The following is a 24662-nucleotide window of genomic DNA, read 5'->3' as shown; positions in this document are numbered from 1 at the left end:
TGCGAAAAGTGTGCCAACTTTCTGGCAATGTGATCAACAGGAACATAGCTCTAATAGGTTCATCAAACTTGTCACCTTGAGCTGACAAATGACTGTAGATGGTGTTGAATTCATTCAACACCATTTTAGATGAAATGGGAAAATCCCACAACTTTTGGACTAATTTCAACGCCTATGGATTCCTATTTCCCATTAAATTTGGAAAAATTTCATTTAATTTGGGAATGTGACAAAGAGATAGATTCTCAAGAAAATGGTGGTGTTGAGAAACACCTTTTAAATTTTTTATTTTTATGTGGGTGTTTCAAAACACTTCATAAAAGAGATAGATTCTCAAGAAAATGGTGGTGTTGAGAAACACCTTTTAAAATTTTTATTTTTATGTAGGTGTTTCAAAACACTTCATAAAAGAGATAGATTCCCAAGAAAATGGTGGTGTTGAGAAACACCTTTTAAAATTTTTATTTTTATGTGGGTGTTTAAAAATACTTCATAAAATCATACATAAGCTGGGGAAATAAAACAATGAGCAAGATATAAAATGCTATTCAATTTCTTCTATTAAGCTAGCCTGTGCCTTCTCCATGACATTTGATGGGATCTTGATTGTTTCCGCAATTCTTCCACCCCTTGGAGTCCATGACCATACAATTGTATCAACACACTCCCAACGCTTTGGGTCAGCAAGATTGCAACACCAACTCTTTTTCCAACAATCCTCATACTGTTCTTGTATTGTGGGATTTCGTTTTCGATGTTTTGGTGCCCAATACTGAATCATAACTTTCTTGTAGTTAGGAGATGATTTGTCTACATCAACGTTTGACTCTGCCACTCCTAGCCATATCGGATATTCAGGATCTACGGGTCTCACAAGAACAAGATCCCCTTTTCTTACATCAATTTGAGGCCTAAAGGACTCTTGTGGCCTTGCACTTTGAGGACCAACATAGTGATCATTCAATTCTTCATATCCTTGAAACTCATCTCTGTCTTCCTCTATCTCTTGCATTCTATGACTCCCTATAGTCTTTGGTCAAAATGTTGTATATTCACCAATGTGTTTATTGGTTGGTTGTTCAAGCTCATTGATTATGTTTTGCCAATAAGTGATAACAGGATCCATGTATTTTGTGGAGTCATGGTCCTTTCCCTTTAATAGAGAACATATTTTCCAAAATTCAAGATATGACTTAATCCTTTGAATAACAAGCGGACTATCTCTCACATAGTCTGCTATAGGTACCACATCTTGACAGCCTGTTGGTAATTTTGGTTTTCCCTGGTCATCTTTTTTCCACAACTCAATTCCCGACTCCTTTGGCATCCAATCAGGTGATTTGGGATGAATTTTGTATTGTATTACTGGGACTTCACCTTGCATATAGAAACGAAATTGAAGTGGCTTAGAGTGTCCGACTAGAGCATCTTGTCCGTCACACATGTACCCTTGCACAAAGGATTTAAAGTCGAGAACTTGTGTCATAAAAAATGGTGCTGGAGCTGAGCTTTCACATTTTTGAAAATGTTCCATCAGATGTGGAAAAGTGAATGTCATTCTTGTTCGCAATCTTTCTGAGAACCTACTAAATATTGCATCTATGTCCTCATGTATATGACCCACCATTAAGAATCCCAAATGCACGGTTTTGAAAACTCCTTTTTCTACTAACAAGGATAAGTATGCAAACAAATATCGATTTTTATTCTCTCCTGCACAATTATCTAGCTGTAGCAAAAGATTCTTAGGCAATTTTTGAAATACACGAGTGGATATGGTATCCACAACACATTGAGAGGAAGTTGATTGTATGTGTACAATATCTTCATTACATCCCTGGATGGCCAACGGCGGTGTCATTGTTGATGCATTCCTCTCACGCTCTTGCTTCATTTTGTTTTGGAGGTCTAGAGTTCTCCTTGAGTTCAATGCGTTGAATAATGTTACATTGCTGTGTGGCATACCGTCATGGCATAAATCTCCTTGTCCATGGTTTTCTGTTCTTTCCAGATTCTGTAAGCATAATGCAAGGGAACCAATTGTAGCTTTGGGATCTAAAGGCCATAGACCATTAAGTGAGAAGTGACCATACATTCCATGACCATGTCCATGTGTTATCATACCTGTTAATGATACTTGCAATTGATATGCATTCGCATAATATTTTGAGTTCACACGCAACCTAGGTATTGCTGTCTTTCTTTGATCCATTTTATCATGTATAATGCATAAATACTTATCCTTTTGCAACTGGGAGAACTTACGCCAGGTGTAGTACACATTCCTACAACTTTGTTGTTGCAACATGTGAATTCGACGTTCATCCTTCAAATGTGCAATCATCTCGTCATCCTTTGTTGACTCTAGTTGAGACTTTATCCGACTACACACAACACATTTGGAGAACTCACTTGTTTTTGACAATGTCACATTAGCAAACTCTCTATTCCAAATCCTATTGAATGTCGTGCTAGACATTGGCTTGAGACTCATACTGTCAAGTGTTTTATTGACATCATGTAAAATGTCTACTTGCTTGTACGTGTTTGGTATTGCAAGCAAAGTTTCCCTAGTACCATCTTCCATGGTTCTACTCTTATGTGGCATTCTCTCTGAGTTTTCATCAACAAAAGAGCACATCAATGCCCTTACCATTTCTGTATGGTCTCTTCCTTTTCTCATGACACCATCATTACCATGCACTGAGCGTCTAACCCCATTCTCAAAATGTTCACGGTAACGATAAAATGAAGTTTTTGGAATGCCATGAATTTCGTATCAAGCTCTACTGCAAATCTCACTCCCATTAAAAGAAAACACATAGCATGTCTTTGTAGTTGTTTTGTTCTCACGCCATGCAGACAACATTGTATCATACACATAGTTTGCTCTATTTTGCAAACTCTGTCCCCAAAATTCATTGCGCATAGCCATGACCTTATCTCGATTGGCATATTGACAACACCTTTTGGAACAACAATCTATGGTTGAAACAAGCTAGACAGATGCTAGAGATGCTTGATTGGATCTCTTAGAAGCTTTCACTGACATTTTTGGCTTCCTATTTACAAAGCAATATTTACGCTTTTTTGAAATAGGCTCTACCAAATAAGCTGATTCAATGCATGTGTCTTGTAACGCATGCATAGCATGTAGATCCTCATAGCATAACAATTCTTTCCATCCATAGTTGTCACTCTCTTGATAGGCCAACAAACTAGATTAATGCTGCATACACTAGCTTCTGCAGAAATAGTAGGCTCATCTGCATAGGATGTTTCGATACCAATACCAATGTTATCTTCACCTAGCTCACCAAAGTTTACAGAGTCAAACGGACACACGTACATGACAACCCCTTCGGCTACTACATGTGTTTTGCTTTCATCCCAAAGTTGAACCCTCTTATCCTTCCAAACCTCTCTGTAGCTCATTCCATTACATTGTGCATCCAATGCTCCTTCTGCTTTGTCAGCCTCATGCATGGAAGCCCCTTTGTACTGCATCTCATTTATATGTTGCAACAACCCACTACTCCATTTCACAATACTATGAAAAGCATCTCCCACTGTCAATGCATCCATTGTTGGAAAAGGGATTAGTGCTTTCTTTTCAAAACACAAATCAACTGACACCGATACATTGCCTTCCCCAATAAGCATGCCAGAACAATATGCACTTGGATTTATTTCAAATACAGTCCCAATGGCAACCTTTTGTGTCGCTACAAACATGCACACTCTATCACCATGATTGAAATTAGCCATACCTGCAAGAAGATTGCAAGAATAATTGTTAAACAAACCGCTTGCAGATTATATTGATTTACGTAGCATAAAGCATAACAAGTATGTATGTGGGTGTTTCATGAGAAGCACCCTGTGGCCTGAAGGTCATAGGGTTCCCTCTATGATACTAAGAATCTCTTTGTGCTCTATGCTCTATGATCTATATTGACTTCCTATGGCCCCTAGACCACAAGGCGCCCTCATTGTTTCCAAAAAACCCTCATTGTTTTGCTATGGCCCCAGGGCCATAGCTCTCCAAATGAAACATACGACAATGTATGGCCCTTGAGCTTATACATTGCAACCCCATGACCCTAGGGCCATAGGATTGGCATATGAAACATACGACAATGTATGGCCCTTGAGCTTATACATTGCAACCCCATGACCCTAGGGCTATAGGATTTCCAAATGGAACATAGAGCAACGTATGGCCCTTGAGCTTATACATTGACACCCTATGGCCCTAGGGCCACAAGACTTAAAAACATACAAAAAGACAACCTATGGCCCTAAGCCCAAGGGTGTGAGCATTGACACCCTATGGCTCTAGGGCCACAAGACTTCAAAACATACAAAAAGACAACCTATTGCCCTTAGCCCAAGGGTGTGAGCATTGACACCCTATGGTCCTAGGGCCACAAGACTTCAAAACATACAAAAAGACAACCTATGGCCACGATGTCAAAGGTGGCCAAGATATCAATGCAGCCCCATGGCCCTAGGGCCATAGGATCTCTCTATGGAACATGTGGCACCCTATGACCCTTAAGCTTATACATTGCCACCCCATGACCCTAGGGCCATAGGATTTCCGAATGGAACATAGGCAATGTATGGCCCTTGAGCTTATACATTGCCACCCTATGGCCCTAGGGCCACAAGATCTCACAACATACAATAAGAGAACCTAAGGCCCCTAAGCTAAAGGGTGCGGGTTCAAGGGTGGCCAAGATATCAATGCAGCCCCATGGCCCTAGGGCCATAGGATCTCTATATGGGACATGTGGCACCCCATGACCCTAGGGCCATAGGATTTCCAAATGGAACATAGGCAATGTATGGCCCTTGAGCTTATACATTGCCACCCCATGACCCTAGGGCCATAGGATTTTCGAATGGAACATAGGCAATGTATGGCCCTTGAGCTTATACATTGCCACCCTATGGCCCTAGGGCCACAAGATCTCACAACATACAATAAGAGAACCTAAGGCCCCTAAGCTCAAGGGTGCGGGTTCAAGGGTGGCCAAGATATCAATGCAGCCCCATGGCCCTAGGGCCATAGCATCTCTATATGGGACATGTGGCACCCCATGACCCTAGGGCCATAGGATTTCCAAATGGAACATAGGCAATGTATGGCCCTTGAGCTTATACATTGCCACCCCATTACCCTAGGGCCATAGGATTTCCGAATGGAACATAGGCAATGTATGGCCATTGAGCTTATACATTGCCACCCCATGGCCCTAGGGCCGTAGAATCTCCATATGGGACATGTGGCACCCTATGGCCCTTGAACTTACATATTGCCACCCCATGACCTTAGGGCCATAGGATCTCCAACTACAAAGTAGGGCAACGTATGGCTCTTGAGCTTATACATTGTCGTGGACCTAGGGCCATAGGATCTCCAACTGGAACATAGGGCTATGCATTGAAGCTTATCTATTGTCGCCCCTAAACCCTAGGGCCATAGGATTTCCAAATGGAATATAGGGAAACTTATGGCTCTTGAGCTTATACATTGCCACCCTATGGCCCTAGGTCCACAAGCTTTCACATTGCCACCGTAGGGCCACAAGGATCTCACAAGATAGAAGAAGAAAACACTAGAACATAGGATTTTCAGATGGAACTGAGTGCACGCTTTGATCCTTGACCTCCAACATTGCCGTCCTATGGTGTGAGCCCAGGGGTGGCTGAGGTGTCTTCATAATAATTTTGGCAATTCAAGGGATATCCGCAAGTGGCATAAATTAAAAAAATAATTAAAAAGTAATTAAAAAAAAATTAAAAAAAATTTTAACGCTACGACAAACTTTGTCATAATGGGTTTTCAAATACACTTATCGATATCGGACAAAAAAATGCGCATAATTTTTGGGATAATTTTTTTAAAATTTAGCTATTTTTAGTGTATTTTTTACTATGCAGATTTTGATTTTGAAGTCAAATTTTGCTTCATGGGTGTCGTTCCACTCGTTCAGAGCCGACGAGCTATGTCTCATTTTCGCACAAAGCCTAGAACTCTAGTAATCTCGACTGCAAACCCGTGAGAACAACCCCTACATTCAAAATTCGAATTTTGAATTTCTAACCTAACCTAACTAACCTTATCTCTCTCTTTCTCTCTCTACCACAATTTTTTCCGCGCTGTCGCTCTCTTTCTCTCTCTCGTTTCTTGCTCGAAACCTACACAGAAGCCTGCACAGAGCTTGTCTTTCTCTGTCTCTCTCTCCCTCTCTCCCTACGCATACAGTTCTACGCCATCATTGCGACGCGCACACAGATCTACGCGAAACCATCGCCACAACCTTCAACAGAAGGACTGCTGTCGCGACCTCCCAAACACAGATCTATAAACATCATCGTCGCGGCCTCAACACACCTAAGTTACTGCTTGCTACTGCTGCAGCTGGTTTTCATCAAGCACAGATTTACTCAGAGGTAACCTGTAGAAACCCTAATCTTTTTGCTTAATTCAGTTTTAATTGTTCTTAATCTAATTATGTTTTAGCAGTGTTGTAAATCACCTCTCTCTAGAACAATAAACAAAAATCATTAATTACATCTCTAAAACTGTAAAACTGTAGACTGTAGAACTATAAAACAGAAAAATCTCTAATTAGAGATCTAAAACTGTAATACAGAATACTCTAATTAGAGACCTAAAAATATAAAACAGAAGACACTAATTAGGGACCTAAATTTGTAAAACGAAAAACTCTTATTAGGGACCTAAATCTGTAAAACAGAAAACTCATCATAAGTGACCTAATACTGTAAAATTGTAAAACTCTAACTGCAAAAATCTCTAATTACAACAAAAAGTTATAAACCTGCAAATGCAAAAGACAATAACTACAGAAAATGCTGAAACTATGGATACCTATAATTGGGTTGTGGGGAGTTGGGCACACGTTGTAAGAGGACGAGTAGAGCACGCTGTTGTATGAGGATGGATTAGGGTTCAGTTGCAGGAGGATGGGAAAAAAAAAGAGGCAAGAAGGTGGGAAAGAAAGTGTACACTATATGTGTTTGTAAGATATGGTGTAGTATAGTTTCTTTAAATTCATTTGTAGTCACTAAAATAAAACTAGACATTGAATCTTTAGAAGGGCAGACAGGGTGTGGATACATAGGGTTTCACCTCATACTAAAGAGTAACATATGGCCCTAAGGCACCCTATGACCATAAGGCCATAGGGTGGTCTCACATCGTACTATAGGGTGACCAATGTCCCATCTGGCCATAGGGTGACAATGTACAATCTCAAGGGTCATAGGGTTCCCTATGTTCCTATTGAAGATCCTATGGCCATAGAGCCATAGGATCTCCAAAACATATATATGGCACTATGGCCATAGGATCACATGGTGCTCTATGGCCGATCTAGAGACCTTGTGGCCCAAGGGCCTTAGGGTGGCAATGTACAATCTCAAGGGCCATAGGGTTTCCTATGTTCCTTTTGGAGATAGGGTGGCACTAGGGCCATAGAATCTCCAAAAGCAACATAAAGAACCTAGGGCCATAGAATCAAAGGGTGACCTATTGGAGACCTTGTGGCCCAAGGGCCATAGTCTGGGAATGTACAATCTCAACGGCCATAGGGTTCCCTATGTTCCTTTTGGAGATCCTATGGTCCTCGAGCCATAGGATCTCCAAAATGAACATATGGCCCTACGGACATAGGATCACAGGGTTCCCTATGTTCCTTTTGGAGATCTTATGGTCCTTGGGTCATAGGATATCCAAAAGGAACATAGGGCCCTACGGACATAGGATCACAGGGTGCCCTATGTCCCATCAAGAGACACTGTGGCCCAAGGGCCATAGGATGGCAATGTACAATCTCAAGGGCCATATGGTTCCCTATGTTCCTTCTGAAGATCCTGTGGCCCTAGTGCCATAAAATCTCCAAAAGGAGCATAAGGAACCTATGGCCATAGGATCAAAAGGTGCCCTATGTTCCATCTTGAGACCTTGTGGCCCAAGGGCCATAGGGTGTATTTGTACAATCTCAAGGTCCATAGGGTTCCATATGTTTTTCTTGGAGATCCTATGGCCCTATATCTATAGAAACACAGGGTGCCCTACGTCCCATCTAGAGACCTTGTGGCCCAAGGGCCATAGGGTGACAACCTACAATATGAAGGGCCATAGGATTCCTTATGTTCCCTAGGGTCACAAGGTGCCCTACATTCCATATGAAGACCCTATGGCCCAAGTGCCATAGGGTGGCAATGTACAATCGCAAGGGCCATATGATTCCCTATGTTCCTTTTGGAGATCCTATGGCCCTAGAGCCCTAGGTGCATGGGGCTGCCATGGTGCCTGTTAATATGCACCATGGTGTACCCTATGTATGTAGGCCACCCTCGGGCCCTTGGATGCCCTCTGTCCCATCTAAAGACCTTGTGGTCCAAGGGCCATAGGGTGACAATCTACAATCTCAAGGGAAATAGGATTCCCTATGTTCCCTAGGGTCACAAGGTGCCCTACTTTCCATCTGAAACAATGAGGGCACCTTGTGGCCTTTGGGCCATAGGATCTCTATGTAGAGCATAGAGCAAAGAGTTTAGATGGCTTCTTACTACCATAGAGGGAACCCTATGGCCTTCAAGCCACAGGGTGTCAATATAGAGATAACAGAGGTTCTTACTAGCATAGAGGGGACCCTATGGCCTTCAGTCGACAAGGTCTCCTCAATATAGAGAAAATAGTGTTTTTCACTAGCATAGAGATCACCCTATGGACCTGGGTCCATAGGTTGCCAAAAAAATGTCATGAATGGTTTCTTTGAAACATACAGGGCACCTTGTGTCCTTAGGGTCATAAGATGTGTAGAGAATAGAGAGGTTCTTACTAGAATACAGGGGACTCTATGGCCTGAAGGCCACAGGCTCCCAATATGGAGCATAGATCGGTTCTTACTAGCATAGAGAGACCAAATAGTGCTTGTGGCCATAGGATGTCAATTTAGAGCATAGAGCATAGAGCAAAGAGCATAGAGAGCTTCTTACTACCATAGAGGGAACCCTATGGCCTTCAGGCCACAAGGTGTCAATATAGAAATAACAGAGATTCTTACTAGCATAGAGGGAACCCTAGGGCCTTCAGCCCACAAGGTCTCCTCAATATAGAGAAAATAGTGTTTTTTACTGGCATAAGAGCACCCTATGGACCTGGGTCCATAGGTTGCCAAAAAACTTTCATGAATGTTTCTTTAAGATGTGTGGAGCATAGAGAAGTTCTTACAAGAATACAAGGGACTCTATGGCTTGAAGGCCACAGGCTCCCAATATGGAGCATAGATCGGTTCTTACTAGCATAGAGAGACCAAATAGTGCTTTATACATGGGGCCTTAAGGTGTCAAAACAATGAGGGTTTTTTTAAAACAATGAGGGCACCTTGTGGCCTTGGGGCCATAGGATGTCAATTTAGAGCATTTGAGCATAAAGCATAGAGCATAGAGAGCTTCTTACTACCATAGAGGGAACCCTATGGCCTTCAAGCCACAGGGTCTCAATATAGAGAAAACAGAGGTTCTAGCATAGAGGGGACCCTATGGCCTTCATCCCACAAGGTCTCATCAATATAGAGCAATAGTGTTTTTTACTGGCATATAAAGCACCCTATGGCCCTGGGTCCATAGGATGCCAAAAAAACCCTCATGAAGGGTCTCTTTAAAACATACAAGGCACCTTGTGCCCTTAGGGTCATAAGATGTGTAGAGCATAGAGAGGTTCTTACTAGCATACATAGAACCCTATGGCCTAAACGCCATAGGGTCCCAATATAGAGCATAGATCGGTTCTTGCTAGCATAGAGAGACCAAATAGTGCTTTATACTTGGGAGAATAATGTGTCAAAACAATGAGGGTTTTTACAAAACTATGAGGGCACCTTGTGGCCTTGGGGCCATAGGATGTCAATATAGAGCATAGAGAGCTTCTTACTATCATAGAGGGAACCCTATGGCCTTCAGGCCACAGGGTGTCAACGTAGAGAAAACAGAGGTTCTTACTAGCATAGAGGGGACCCTATGGCTTTCAGCCCACAAGGTCTCCTCAATGGCATAGAGAGAATCCTATGGCCCTGGGTCCATAGGTTGCCAAACAACCCTCATGAAGGGTTTCTTCAAAACATATAGGTTGTGTAGAACATAGAGAGTTACTTACTAGCATAGGGGGGACCCTATGGCCTTCAGGCCATAGGGTGCCAATATAGAGCATAGATCGGTTCTTACTAACATAGAGAGACCAAATATGTGAAAAATAAGGGAGTGAATGGATGGATCTTTGTGCTAAGATATGTGTGAGAATGACAAGTGTTTAAGTGAAATATATGAGAGAGACAATGATATACTGAAAGGAATATCTTTATTGATGATGAAGATTCCTTGAGATATAATATTGGTACTTACAAACTACCAATGCAGGTACTGCAGACTACCAATACAGGTACTGTGACACAGTCTTAACAGTACTAATAACAGAGAGTAAATAGTACCAAACAGACAGTTATGGTACTCTGGAAGTACCTAGACAGGTACTCGAAAAGTACCAATGGTACACAATATAGGTACTTCTGTGAGACTGAATGGTTGATCCCCAAACCCAAGCTAGAGGTTAAAGTCCCAAGTACAATGAGTGTGTTTTCCCAGATAACAACACTCTATACAAGATGATCTAAGCCTCACAAGGTCTCTTATGTCTCTCTCTGTGTTCGCTGTCTCTCTGCCTCTCTGTGTTCTCTGTCTTTCTGCTTCTCTGTCTCTCTGTGTTCTCTGTCTTTCTGTTGAACTAGTCTATTGGTACATCTTTATATATCTGTATCTCTCAATGCTGAGCATAAGTCGTGGATCCCTTTGGTAGGTAGATGCACCATTATGTGGGGAACATATCTCCTTCATAGTCCAAGAAGAGATCATGGCTGTATCTCCAAATAGGTAGCTCCCAAGTTGGCAGGTTACCCTCTGTGTGCAGTCTGCAACTCTGCAGGCAGCCAACTTGGCACCTTCACCAAATATGGTAGAAGCTGAATTAGGATAAACCCTCTGATAGGATTATAGTCCACATGGAGTAGAACAATTTCTCTTTGTATTTCTCCACGAGATCACAGCTGTAGGTGGCTATTTTCATCCCTACAAATCTGCCTGCTGCACCTCCTGAATCTGCTCCTACCTTTTAGGTACTTTTCCACCTAACTGCTTGGTGGTTGTTGTAGATGCTTCAACGTGTATAGCTGATGATGCAAGGGTTATTGAACATCCAAAATGATGTCAAGTCATCATCCTAAGCTACCATGCCATCATGCTACCATAGCATCATGCTTAAGACTTTGTTCCCACCTTATTCAAGTAGATGTGTTGGACTTGTAACTTTAACAAAATAGTGCTTTATACATGGGGCCATAGGATATCAATATAGAGCATAGAGCATAGAGCATAGAGTATAGAGAGCTTCTTACTAGCATACAAGGAACCCTATGGACTTCAGGCCAGAGGGTGTCAACGTAGAGAAAACAGAGGTTCTCACTAGCATAGAGGGGAACCTATGGCCTTCAGACCACAAAGTCTCTGGGATATAGAGCAAATAGTGTTTTTACTAGCATAGAGAGCACCCTATGGCCCTGGGTCCATAGGTTGCCAAAAAACCATCATGAAGGGTTTCTTCAAAACATAGAGGGCACCTTGTGTCCTTGGGGTCATAGTATGTGTAGAGCATAGAGAGGTTCTTACTAACATACACGGGACCCTATGGCCTAAATATAGAGAATAGATCGGTTCTTACTAGCACAGAGAGAACCCTATGGTCTTCACTCCAAAGGGTGACAATATAGAACAAAGATCAGTTCTTACTAGCATAGAGAGACCAAATAGTGCTTTATACCTGGGGCCATAGGGTACCAAAACAATGAGGGTTGTTCAATGGCATAGAGAGCACCCTATGGCCCTGGGTCCATAGGTTGCCAAAAAACGCTCCTGAAGGGTTTCTTCAAAACATAGAGGGCAACTTGTGGCCTTGGGGTCATCGGATGTGTAGAGCATAGAGAGGTTCTTACTAGCATACAGGGGACCCTATGGCCTTCAGGTGCCAATATAGAGCATAGATCGGTTCTTACTAGCAAAGATCGGACCCTATGGCCTTCAGGCCAAAGGGTGCCAATATAGAGCATGGAGAGGCTCTTACTAGAATATAGGGGACCATATGGCTTTCAAGTCACATGGTGCCAATATAGAGCAAATAGTGTTTTTACTAGCATATAGAACATCCTGACCTAGGGGGATTGGTTGTCAAAAATCCATCATAGAAGGGTTCCTATGGCCTTCAACCCACAAGGTCTTCTCAATATAGAGCGAATAGTATTTTTCATTGGCATACAAAGCACCCTTGGGGCCCTTGAGGCCAACCCTATGGCCTTCAGGCCTTAGGGAGCTAATATAGATCATGGTGCTTTATATCGGCATAGAGAGCCATGGCCCTAGGGCCATAACAAAATAATGAGGTGTTTTTGGAAACGATGAGGGCACCTTGTGGTCTTGGGGCCATAGGAAGTCAATATAGATCATAGATCATAGACGATAGAGCATAGAGCACAAAGAGATTCTTAGTAGCATAGAGGGAACTCTATGACCTTCAGTCCACAGGGTGCCATTATAGAGTAAACAGAGGTTCTTACTAGCATAGAGGGGACCCTATGGACTTCATCCCACAAGGTCTCCTCAATATAGAGCAAATAGTGGTTTTTACTTGCATGGAGAGCACCATATGGCCCTGGGGTCATAGGTTACCAGAAAACCCTCATGAAGTGTTTCTTTAAAACATTGTGGCCACCTTGTGGCCTTGGGGCCATAGGATGCCAATGTAGAGCATAGAGAGGTTCCTACTAGCATGTAGGGGACCCTATGGCCTTCAGGCCACAGATTGCCATATGGTGTTGGTGTAGAGGCTCTAAAGGGGTATTTAGGCCATTCAAGGGATACTTCTTTGAGGGTCCTCTAATGTCATAAGGGAACACGTGATCACACTACCATAGAGTGGCCTAGGTACACTTGTAGAACCATTTTGTCGGCACCCTAGGACCACATGGTTTAACATAGAGGTGACTCTATGGCCCTAGGTCCATATGGATGTAATAATATCCATCTTGTCTAAATATATGTCATTCTTTTTACAGAAAATGTCTCAGAAGAGAAAGTCAAAGTCAGTTGATGCAACAGGCTCAACACCAAGTTCTTGGTATCTAGATTTTCACTTACCAAATGGTGGAAGTGATGAGAAATTCCACTTGTTCTTTCAAGATAAAGAGCAATTGCCCTTCAAGGACTGTGGTATTGTCAAGGAGATAAAGAAATATTGTTCAGATCTTGAAATGTCTCCATGCCTTGGAGTAAAACTACTCAATGGTGACTCCTACTTGTTGGAGCCTGTGGCCTTTGCTCAAAAATTGGTGAAGGTTGATTATGAAGGAGTGACAATGACAAAAGCAGGGTGGGTGGAGCTTCAAGATGACACTCTAAGTGAGAACTTTATAGACTTATATATTGAGGGATTTAAGAAAGTCAATCAATATTTAGGTAAATTGAGTAGCACAAAGAAGAATAAGAAGCAAAAGAATGAAGACACAGGTACAAAAAATCAATCTAAGATGCTCAAGGAGAGTCAGACTCCCTCACTTGGAGAAAATAGTGGAAATGTGGCCGAAGAAAATCTTTCAATTATACCCTTACAGACTCAAGAAGCAGGAGATTCTAGTGGACTTGCAACCCTAACAGTTGGAACCCCCTCAGTGGCAGTGGTTGTGGACTCAACATCCTTAGCTGTGTTGGACTCTATTATACAGCCCAAAGAAAAAGATCTTGATAAAGAAGTTGCCAAAACTTCTAAGAGTGGGCTAGATGGATAAGTCGGAATTGACCACTATTTTAAATTTGGTGTACAATTTACCCAATTGATCCCAGTTGAGCAATGCAACCTTGCACCAGAAGGCTATAGATGCAGACCATTGTCAGATGTATATGTGAAATATCTCTTGAAGCAATTTGCAGGGCACTCTAGGCTAGTCTCCAATGCAACGGACTTGATGCCGTATAACCCAATTACAAAAATGCCTTTACAAACAGCCTAAGTGCATGGAGACAAGCACTACTGGATTCTAGCTGGTCAGCATTCCATCATAGCGGCTAGAGCTTTTTTGCGTAACAACAGCACTAAGTATGCTTTGAGAAAACAGTTCTACAAGTTTAGAACTGCAAGGATAGTGGTAGACGCTCCGAAAGAGGTTGATGTTCGAATTTCCAAAATGGAGAACATGGAGAGAATAACAACAATGAAACACCAGCCTTATGTGGAGGTCTTGAAGCATGGCCGTAGTCAATGGCTTGCATATTCTAAACCAACAAAACCCAAGGCAGGTGTTCCTGTCGGTCATCCCAGTCGAGCAGGTTGGGATGTAAGTTCCACTTCCCTATGCTTGTTTTGTTACAAATATGTCTTGAAATAAAGTTAATTTTCTTTTCTTTATTTTGAAGGCCTTTGTAAATGTGGCGAACATAGTGTTCAACCATAAATCATTTGCCAACAAAGAAGCACACATGGTCATGTACGATGACGAAATCTATGATCAGTGGATACACATCTTGGAGAATCATCAGACATCAACTCCTCGTGGGCGACAACCAATCATAACAACCTTTAGATGCCTAGCTGGTTTAGAAGATAATGATGTCAAGCTACTACAACAAGAGCTGGCAGATGAGAAGATCTGCTTAGTGAAGCAACCACGTCAACAAGCGGGAATGCTCGACCTCACTGCACGTGCAACGGTCTTAAAGAAGACCAGGGTTTTTGAGCCTCAAATGTTGATTGCATTTAAAGATATAGATCCATCAGCAATAGCAGTTACTTCATGGGATAAATGTAAGTCTCATTATAACATTACAGATGATATTTACAAATCTCTCTTCACGAGTTGTACGCAATGGCTAAATCTCCTACTACAAAAAGGAAAGGAGAAAGAGCCAATTCCTGAGATCACTAGGGGATATGTGCAATGGATCATTGCACAAAATAATGGCACTTCTAGTTTGCAATTCATTTTACCATGGACAATCAAGTGTGTTGGAAAGAATTTGGAAGGCATTGAGTTTCTCTGCAGTGAGAATAGCTCTAAAATTCGTGTTGGTGTTTGCATCATAGACACAACACACAAAAGTCTTACATCTAGTGGTTGGAGTGCTTCCCAATTTGGTAAATTAATTGATGGAGTATGTGGGGTAGCACATCAACCATCATAGTTTTTAATTTCCGGCTTAGTCAAGTATCAGCATGCTGCTTCCCTAGAGAAGGCAATTTCTGAAAAAGCTAAATGGTATGAAATGCACGTTCTACCTTTGAGCTCCTTAATGGGATCAGAGACCATCCAAACATGTGCTCTTCGCGAAGTAGTTTTTGGGGTTTGGGCATTTTTCAGTCAAGGAGAGCAGTACACCAACTACTCTAGTGTTAAAGAGTCATTGTTGGAGCCAATCCATACTTTCTGCATCAATGACAACGAGTATGATGCTGTGAACACGGCCAAATCCTTTTTTGTACGTCGCGCAATCAAATGCATCTGTCTCAAAGAAGATGATCAAGTGATAGACATCTTCTCATTAGGCTATGGGACTAAAGAGGGACTACAACAATAGAGAAAGGTGATATCAGTTGCATGTAGTAGTGATCGAATGACGCAATTGGAATCTCTTTACCATTCCATAGTGGAAGAAGACCTTGATCTTAGAAGGTGGGCAGGTGTGGATAACACAGATAAAGTCAATTCCAAGGATTCAGAGGAAGAAGAAATTGAAGAACCATTGGATGCAAGTGCTGAGGCCATTCTAGAAAGTCTACAGAAAACAGGTTAAGCTAGCCACCCATGATATTACATTACTGATATTTAGATTATTATTGTTGTCATTTTATTTTATTTGTCCCATCTCAAATCTGCCCATGATGTTAAAAACATTGATGTTTGGCTCGTTATTGTTCTCAATTTATTTTCTTTGAAAAAATGTGAACTTGTGAGTTTGAGTTTTTTCACAATAAATGAATTAGACTTAAGTGTATGATATTATATGGACATATTTTGGTAAATAGAATTCTACATTTATATATGGTCATAAGATATATATTAATACTTTAAAGTTAATTGATCATATGAGGTTTGGGAAGAATACACTATGACTTGAGGATCATAGAGTTCTTTGTAGACATGACACCCTATGGCCCTAGGGCCATAGAATCCCCCAAAAGAAAATGGGATACCCAAAAACCTTACAGATGTAGGGTGATTACATCAAGTCTCTAAAAGGGCACATAAGCATCTGGGTTACTCTATAGACTTAGGCCCATAGGGTGTCAACATAGAATCCCCCAAAAGCATTTGGCTACCCTACAATCTTACGGATATAGGGTGATTACATAGAGTCTTTAAAAGGGCACATAAGCATTTGGGCTAGTCTACAGCCTTAAGGCCATAGGGTGTCAACACAGATATCCTACAATCTTATGTATATAGAGAGATTACATAAAGTCTCTAACCGGGCACATGAGTATTTGGGCTATTCTAGAAGGAAACATAAGTTATCCAAGAGCATTTGGGATACCCTAAGGCCTTAGGTCCATTGGGTGGTGACATAGAATCTCCATAGGGGCACTTAAATCACCCTATGGATGCAAATCACCCAGCTCTTATGGACACATCTTATAAAACATCACATGACACCCTATGGCCTTTAGACCATAGGTTGGTTATTCTAGGTCACCTAAAGACTCTTTAAGTGTTTCAAGAACATTTTTAGTTGGCCTTATATCTTGTGTCCATATACATTAGGGACATATATTTCTTATCTTGTGATTAAAGTTTAATATTCTATTGAGAATGAAATAAGCTAGAAAAAACTAAAAAGTATTTAGTCCTCAAAATTCCAAAATGAGAGTTTGAACAATTGATGTATGATCATTTTTTGTTGGGTGTAAGTTCTTCTATTGTGAATTGATGGTGTAAGCGTTTGAAATAATTATCTTTGTATTGCAACTAACTAGATTAAACATATATTCAACATTTGTTGTAAATGCCAATTATTTGCTTATATAGTAGTATAAATGGTTATTGAAGCATTTGTCCTTTGGATTATGTGAAGATCTATTCTTTGATCTGTAACAAATTTATTCAAAGATATAAAAGTGCGAGTATTTTGTTCCAAACTATGATTTTGTTTCTCTTCTAGATGATGCAGAGAATTGGAATTTATATCTTGAATTTTTTTCAATAGAGAGAAGCTAGGACTAGTATAATTTTTTAGCTTGTCATGTAGCAATCGGAACATTGTATCCAGGTTTATTGCAAAGAAATGATTGTATAATGTATAACCATTGTTAAAGTTTGTAAATTGGAAGCAGAAGGAAATGCAAGTTCCAAAACATGTTCAATGCCATAAGGAGAATCCAGCACAAATACTTTTGCCCCTCAGGATTTGTAAATCAAAGTGCATGGTGAGCCGAACCTTCCATCCACCAAAAGATCAATGCATTTGTGAATTAAAGTACTTGAAATTTTGATTTAAATGTTTGAATGTTATGATGATATTTGAAGGCAAAGACCCCTTCAACTGTGTGGTAAAGCAACAAATGTATGATGTATGATAATGATTCAATTTTGTATATCGTGTTGCATATTTATCGCATTTTTTAGCTTACACAATTTGCTAGCATAGAGGACACCCTATGGCCCTAGGACCATAGGATGCCATCATATCCCATGTACACTTTCTCTTTTACCATAGAGGACATATTATGGATCTAGGGTCATAAAATGCCAACATAGTGCATAAATGGCTTCTTATAAGTATACACGTAAACATAGTGCATAGAGGGAATTTTACTAGCATAAAGACCGCCCTATGGCCTTGGGACCAAAGGGTGCCAACATAGAGCATAGAGGGATTTTTATTAGCACCTTGTTGCCCTTGGAACGCCATAGTCCCAATAAAGTGGTTTTTGTATATATAGTAGAGAATTGTCACACACATGATACCTTGGTCACTATCTAGCCCTTGGACCATATGATAGTAGCATAGAGGGCACCCTATAGCCCTAGGGTTTCCTTCTATCCCTAGGGCCATACACTGCCAACATATAGTATACATGGTTTCTTCATAGAGCAAACCTTTTAGTCCTACACTATAGAGTGGAAACCTAGACCATATAATGTATCCTACTAGCATAGAAGGCACCCTATGACCCTGAGGCCAAAGAGTACCAATTTAGGGCATAAAGGGTCTCTTCCTAAGTTGAAGGGCACCTTGTGGCCCTAGGGAGCACCCTATGGCCCCAGGGCCATAGGGTGTCAACATAGTCAAATGGAGTGTAAACTTAGAGCATAGAGGGTTTCTTACTATCATGGAGGACGCCCTGTGTCCTTGGTGCCATAGGGTGCAAACATATAGCATGGAGGGTTTCTTGCTAGCATAGAGAGCACCCTATGGCCTTGGGGCCATATGATTCCAACAAAGAGCATAAACGGTTTTGTGATAGCATAGAGGATAGCTTATTTCCCTGGCTCCATATGATACAAAAATAAAAGAGTCTTAAGAAGGGCACCTAGGCCACTAAATCACCATGGGGCCATAAGATGGTCTTTGTGGGGAATGCTCCTAAAGGGTTCCTTGGCTATCCTATGGCCTTTGGGCCATAGGCTACCAACATAGAGTTTAGATGGTTTCTTACTAACATAGAGCTCACCTTGCGGCCTACGGTCTTTAGATTCTAATATAGAGTTTCAATGGTTTCATACTAGGCGTAAGGGGCACCCTATGGCCTTGGGGCCATAGAGTGTCAATGTAGAGCGCAGAGGTTTCCTTTCTAGCATAGAGGGCACCATGTGGCCTAGGAGCCATTCGATGCACCCTATGGCCCGAGGGCTGTAGGTTGCCAATGTAGACAAGGTTTCTTAGTAGCATTATAAAGGGTACCTTGTGGCCCTCAAATCTCCATAGGGTGCCAACATAGAGCGTAGAGGGTTTTTCTTACTAGCATAGAGGACATCCTATGGCCTTGGGGCCATAGGGTTTCAATATTGAGCATAGAGGATTTCTTACTAGCATAGAGGCTACCTTGTGGCCCTAGGTCCATAGGTTGCAAACATAGAGAATAGAGGATTTCTTACTATCATATAGGCTACCTTGTGGCCCTAGGTCCATAGGGTGCAAACATAGAGCATAGAGGATTTTTTATTAGCACATAAGGCACCCTATGGCCCAAAGGCCATAGAATGACAACATGTAGCATAAAGGGTTTCTTACTAGCATAAGAGGCAGACCTTGTGGCCCTCGGGTCATAGGGTGCCAACATAAAGCATATATGGTTTCTTACTAGTGCTCATAGAGGGCATCTTGTGGCCCTATGACAACCCATGGACCAACCTTGACCATCGGCAACCTGCGATACGAATCACATTTGCAGATGCTCAAGATGACAGGACTTTATTGACCAAGCATAAAGGTCATGTCAGGGACAACATGAACGCGGAGGGGGGGAGTGTTGAGCCAGCAGAGGATCACACCCACATTTTTGCTCACACTCATCATTTTTGTAACCATTGATTGTAACAAATGTCTTTCCGACATTGATTTTGAATTGAGCCATTCATTAAGTAACGGGACTCAATTGAGTTTCCAACTTGTAATCCCGAAGTAATTTCACTTGTTGATGTAATTAGTTAGAGATATTCTCACCTCCAAGGCTGAGGTATATAAGCCAAAGTTTTTGTAACCTAAGGAGATTCAGTTTTTATTAATCAAAGTGAGTTCTTGAGCGTCGTGACTGTGTTTGAGAGAGAGTGAGAGAGAGAGAGAGAGAGAGTCTTATCTACATGCTACGCGAGCTACGGAGCCGCCATTGGAGAAGCGACACCGCCATTGTGTTAGCAACGGCGAGAGCTACGCACAGATACCAAGAGTGCACGCTATCGGCTTCTATGTGTGGTAAGTTCCTACGAGCTTCAGTGTGAGTTTTCTTCCAACTCGTGTGTCGGAATGGAGCGTGCAGCATATCTATAGAACCACAACGAGTAGAGCTACACATTAGTACCACGGGGTCAAGTTTCGATCACCTGTATTTTTCGGCCTGTCTTCATACGCGTTTACCGCACGGAGTGGTTATAGGTTGATTTTGCAGTTCAAGTCTTTAGGGTGTTGTTCTTACCTAGTGCATAGACTTCCCCTTGAGTTTGAGATCGATTTAATGATTCTAGATCCTGTTTCGTATAGCATTCGTTCGTAGTACGGATTTCAGTCACTTGCGTATTTTAGAACTTAGATTTGATTTCCTTAGTAGTGATTGTCATTAGAAGGTCGAGTAGGTGATTTGACACCCACCTAGTTGTTTCCATGCGCCTGCGGGTCAAGCTTCGTCCTCGTCTGACAAATTCTGTTGTTGGTTGAGTTCTCGCTATTTAGCTTCCGCTAGCGGCGTAACCGCCTTAACATTTGGCGCCGCTGCCGGGGACGAGAGCCCTAAGTAGGTGACCTTAGACTAATCCTACGAGGTGAGTCGTATAAACTACTTTGTATACTTTAGTTAGAAAAGATCTAGGAGTGGTGGACTCTGAAGATCTCGAGAGATACTAGGAAGTGGGGTATTCCTGGGTCTTCCGTGTTGACAGTATTTTTAGTCTAGCTTAGATTTTTTTGTTGTTTTGTCGGTGTTGAGTAGTTGTTGATAGAAGAAGAATTTGCTAGTCCGTGAGTGACAGTGGATATCTTTAAAGTCACAATTACCAAACCCATTTTATGATTAGGAATAGCTTAGGTAGGACTTCATTTGATCCTGATCTAGAGCTAATAATCATTGGAGTATTTGCTTGATATGGTTGATTGCATGTTAGATCACTAAACCGTCGAGTTAGTAGTGAAACTTGCAATAAACAAAAGTCAGAGAAATTTTCTGTGTATCTGGGAGTTGCTGAGCACTTGAGAAAGCTTTAGGAAGGATTCTGTGCCAAAAAACTGGAAATCTGCAACTTTAGACATCATACGTGTATGATGTCTAAATGACCAAACAGAGACCAAAACAGAAATTTTGACTTTACCAGAGTGTTCAAAAAGGGGGTTATACCCTAATTTCAACTTAAAACAAGAGCATTAACACTCAAAGAAACCCAAAAAGACAAGTCGGAGTCCAAGAAATGCAAAGAATAGGAAATTTTGGATTCAGATCTTGTTTTTACATTCAAACCTGACAAAAACACTTGAAACTCAATTATAAACATTGGAGAAGGCTTAAAACCAAGAATAGTCCAAATCTGTGAAAAAAGACATCATACGCGTATAATGTCTTTTAGCACATCCACTGCTTATTTTTGATATCTGACCTGACAAGATTGTTACAAACACTGTAGAAAGCAAAAATATCAAGTCTTGACCCAAACTGATGAAAAAGACATCATACGCGTATCATGTCTTTGACCTAATTTTGGACATATTTTGATACTTTGCCAACACAGATCCATTGTAATAGCTGTCTAGAGGTTATATTTCAAGTTTCATCCCATTTGCATCACAATTGACCCAAAAAACAAGTTAAAAGCGGAAAATTGCCAAGAAAAGCCTAAATTAGCCATAACTTGCTCAAACAGAGTTCAAACTGAATTTTGTGAGTGGAAAGAGCATAAGGGGCCTACTGAGAGTGAGCATAACCAAAATAGTATAAATCTATGAAAAAAGACATCATACGCGTATAATGTCTTTTTCAGCATAACTGCAACAAAATTCTCACTTGATGAAACAGAAGTTGTCCAACTGACAAGATTAAACAATTGACCAAGTATCAATCAGTTTGGATCAATTCTGACCACAAAAACTTGGGGAAAACAAATTGCCGAGACGGAAAAGTTAAAGTCCTTTAGGGGAATTGATGAATTTGAGATCGGGCAGGAACCTCCAGAATAACCAACCAAAACAAGGGGAACCAGCAAGTGTCATATCAACCGAGGGAAGTGTAAACCAAAGTTGGGTGCAACCATTAGAGCCGATCTTTGAAGGAAGTGTCTCTGATACTTCTTCAGAGAGATCTTATGAGATTTTCACCGAACACGTAGAACACCTGAACCTGAACAACAGAAAAAATATGGCAGCAGGATCATCAAACCCTTCCGCCACCATGAAGCTATTGTTCATAAAATACCAGTACGACAATGAGCAAGGTGCCAAGATCTACAAGGATGGAATGGACCGCTATTGTGTAAAGATAGAAGAGAGACCTAGTGAGTTCAAGGACTTAGTGCCTATGAGCTATATCGGAGATAGATATCTAGATGACGAGGTCACCATGTACTTGGTAGTCCTAAACCCTAACATTGTGGACAAGTGGGGATTGATGGGCACCAAAGCCAAAGTAGATGAAGAACTTGAGGAGAAGGCACCAATAATGAACTTCCCTGATGCGAGGTTAAGAAGAGAGAATGAAACTACAAGGATCAACACTGATAACATCTATGTTGGGCTATACAAATATAATAATGGGGAGCAAGATCTCTATTATAGATGTGAAGAACCCTACACCGGAGAGTTGACAGACCAAAAAAGACTTTATGTCTTTACCTACACAGAGGGATCGGAAGTGAAAATTGCCGCTTACGACAAGTATGGCAGGCAATACTCAACAATGGGCAAGAAAGAATTAGAAGGATATACATACTTTGGGGGACCACTACATCAGTATTATGTTACTTCTAGCTCACAAAGACCATCACCAACAAATGGAGGGAAAAACCCAATGACGACAGGAGGACAAAGAACTCAGGCTGCTGACTCTTTCAGTCAACCTCAGTACTCGAAGCCCGGACCAATGGGATCATTACATTCCAGAGAGTCAATGGATACGAATCGAGGTAGTGCAGTTCCAATCCCCACGTATACCACTCCAGGTCCAAGGTTCGAAGCGGAACCATCACATTTACCTCCTAGTAGTAGATTCAGGGCAGGGGAACCGACAAGGGTAACCCATGAAGTCCATGATGCTAGAGAAAGCTTTAGCCGGGACACAGGAGCAATGAGATTGGTAGCAGACCATAGACGTATGAGACCATCTCAAGTAGCGAAGTGTATGCCAAAGAAGTATGGTGGTTCGGGAGATCCGTATGCACATGTGTCACTCTTTAAGCAAGTCTTAAGAGCTGAGCAGATAACAGATTTCCATACACAATACGAGGGATTTGGTCTTACTCTAGAAGGTACGCCATTGACATGGTTTCAACCACTGAACATAGGGGGATTCCATGACATTGACCATTTGCTAAGAGAGTTTGCTGAGGAATTCTCAAAACGAGGGATTAAGCACAATACGGTCTCACAAATATATGCTTTTAAACAGAGAGAACACGAAAAAGTGAAGGAAGCTTCACTTCGCTTCAAACAATACATTGAGAGATGTCTTGTACGTGAACGACCACAAGATGACAGACTATCTGTTCTCTTTATTGAGGGATTGAGAAATGACACTCTCAAGAAGGACTTGCACTTGAAAGCTTGTACAAGTTTCGAGCAAGTAACGAGAGAGGCATTGTACTTAGTGGATAACTGTACGGTTTATGGAGAGGTGTCAGCGGATACAGGTTTTGCATCCAGTAGCTCCTCCTCCGTAGCGAGCGAGACTACCACTAAAAAGAATGTTCAAACAACAACCATGCCAAATGTAGAGCAAATGATAGAAGATGCTCTAAAAAGGATGGCACCATACCAAAAACCATTGCCAAAAACACTGAAATGGTGTGCTATTGAACAAAAATGGACAAACCACCCAATAGAGGAGTGCTATTACAACAAAGGGTATGAAGGGAGCGTCAGTATGCACCTCCTGCTCAATTAGCACCACCTCAAGTACATCCAGTACCTCGATACCCAACGAGAAATGTACCAGGACCTATGGGGATAGAAAGACCGCAACCGGTATTGGGACAACAACCACCTTTACCAGGAGCAAGAGCAGTGGGCATTAGATATGCACCAAGCTTAGAGAATCAGGAAGAACAAGCCTTAGTGCCTGTTCAAGCCTATTATGAAGAATCTGGTGCACACATGTCTCCAACTGTGTATTACCCACCAGAAGAACCCAAACAACCAGAACCATGGGGCATGATTGGGAATGTTGGAATACCAACAGTTATAAGTGCTTCTGATGAAGAGAGATACAATTTGGACGCAAGAACATTGATGTTCATAGCTCATGGAGGGTTAACAGGACAAAGACCATCCTATCCACAAAGGACGAATCAAATGGGACCAAGACCAGCACTAGGACCCTGTTACAAGTGTGGAGGTGACCATCTGATGAATGTTTGTCCACATACGGAAATCATTAGAATTAACGCTTATTGCACTGAGTGTGGGGTTACTCACTTCATTGAGGATTGTTCAAAGAATCCAAACAAAGTGCAAAAGACGACATTGAATATGCTAGAAACTATTCCTACCAGCAGTGGGTCTGAAAATGAAACTCTGATACCAACGCAAGTTGTTACTAGAGCTCACGCTAAGAAAACCACTAGAGAACCTGAGAATGGAAAGTTAGCGACTGAAATGGTTAGTCCAGGACCGCGGAG

This window comes from Adiantum capillus-veneris, chromosome 20 (genome assembly GCF_014529385.1).
Source record: "Adiantum capillus-veneris isolate H3 chromosome 20, ASM1452938v2, whole genome shotgun sequence".
Lineage (NCBI taxonomy): Eukaryota > Viridiplantae > Streptophyta > Polypodiopsida > Polypodiales > Pteridaceae > Adiantum > Adiantum capillus-veneris.
The sequence above is the reverse complement of the archived record's forward strand: the minus strand, read 5'-3'. Positions refer to the sequence as shown.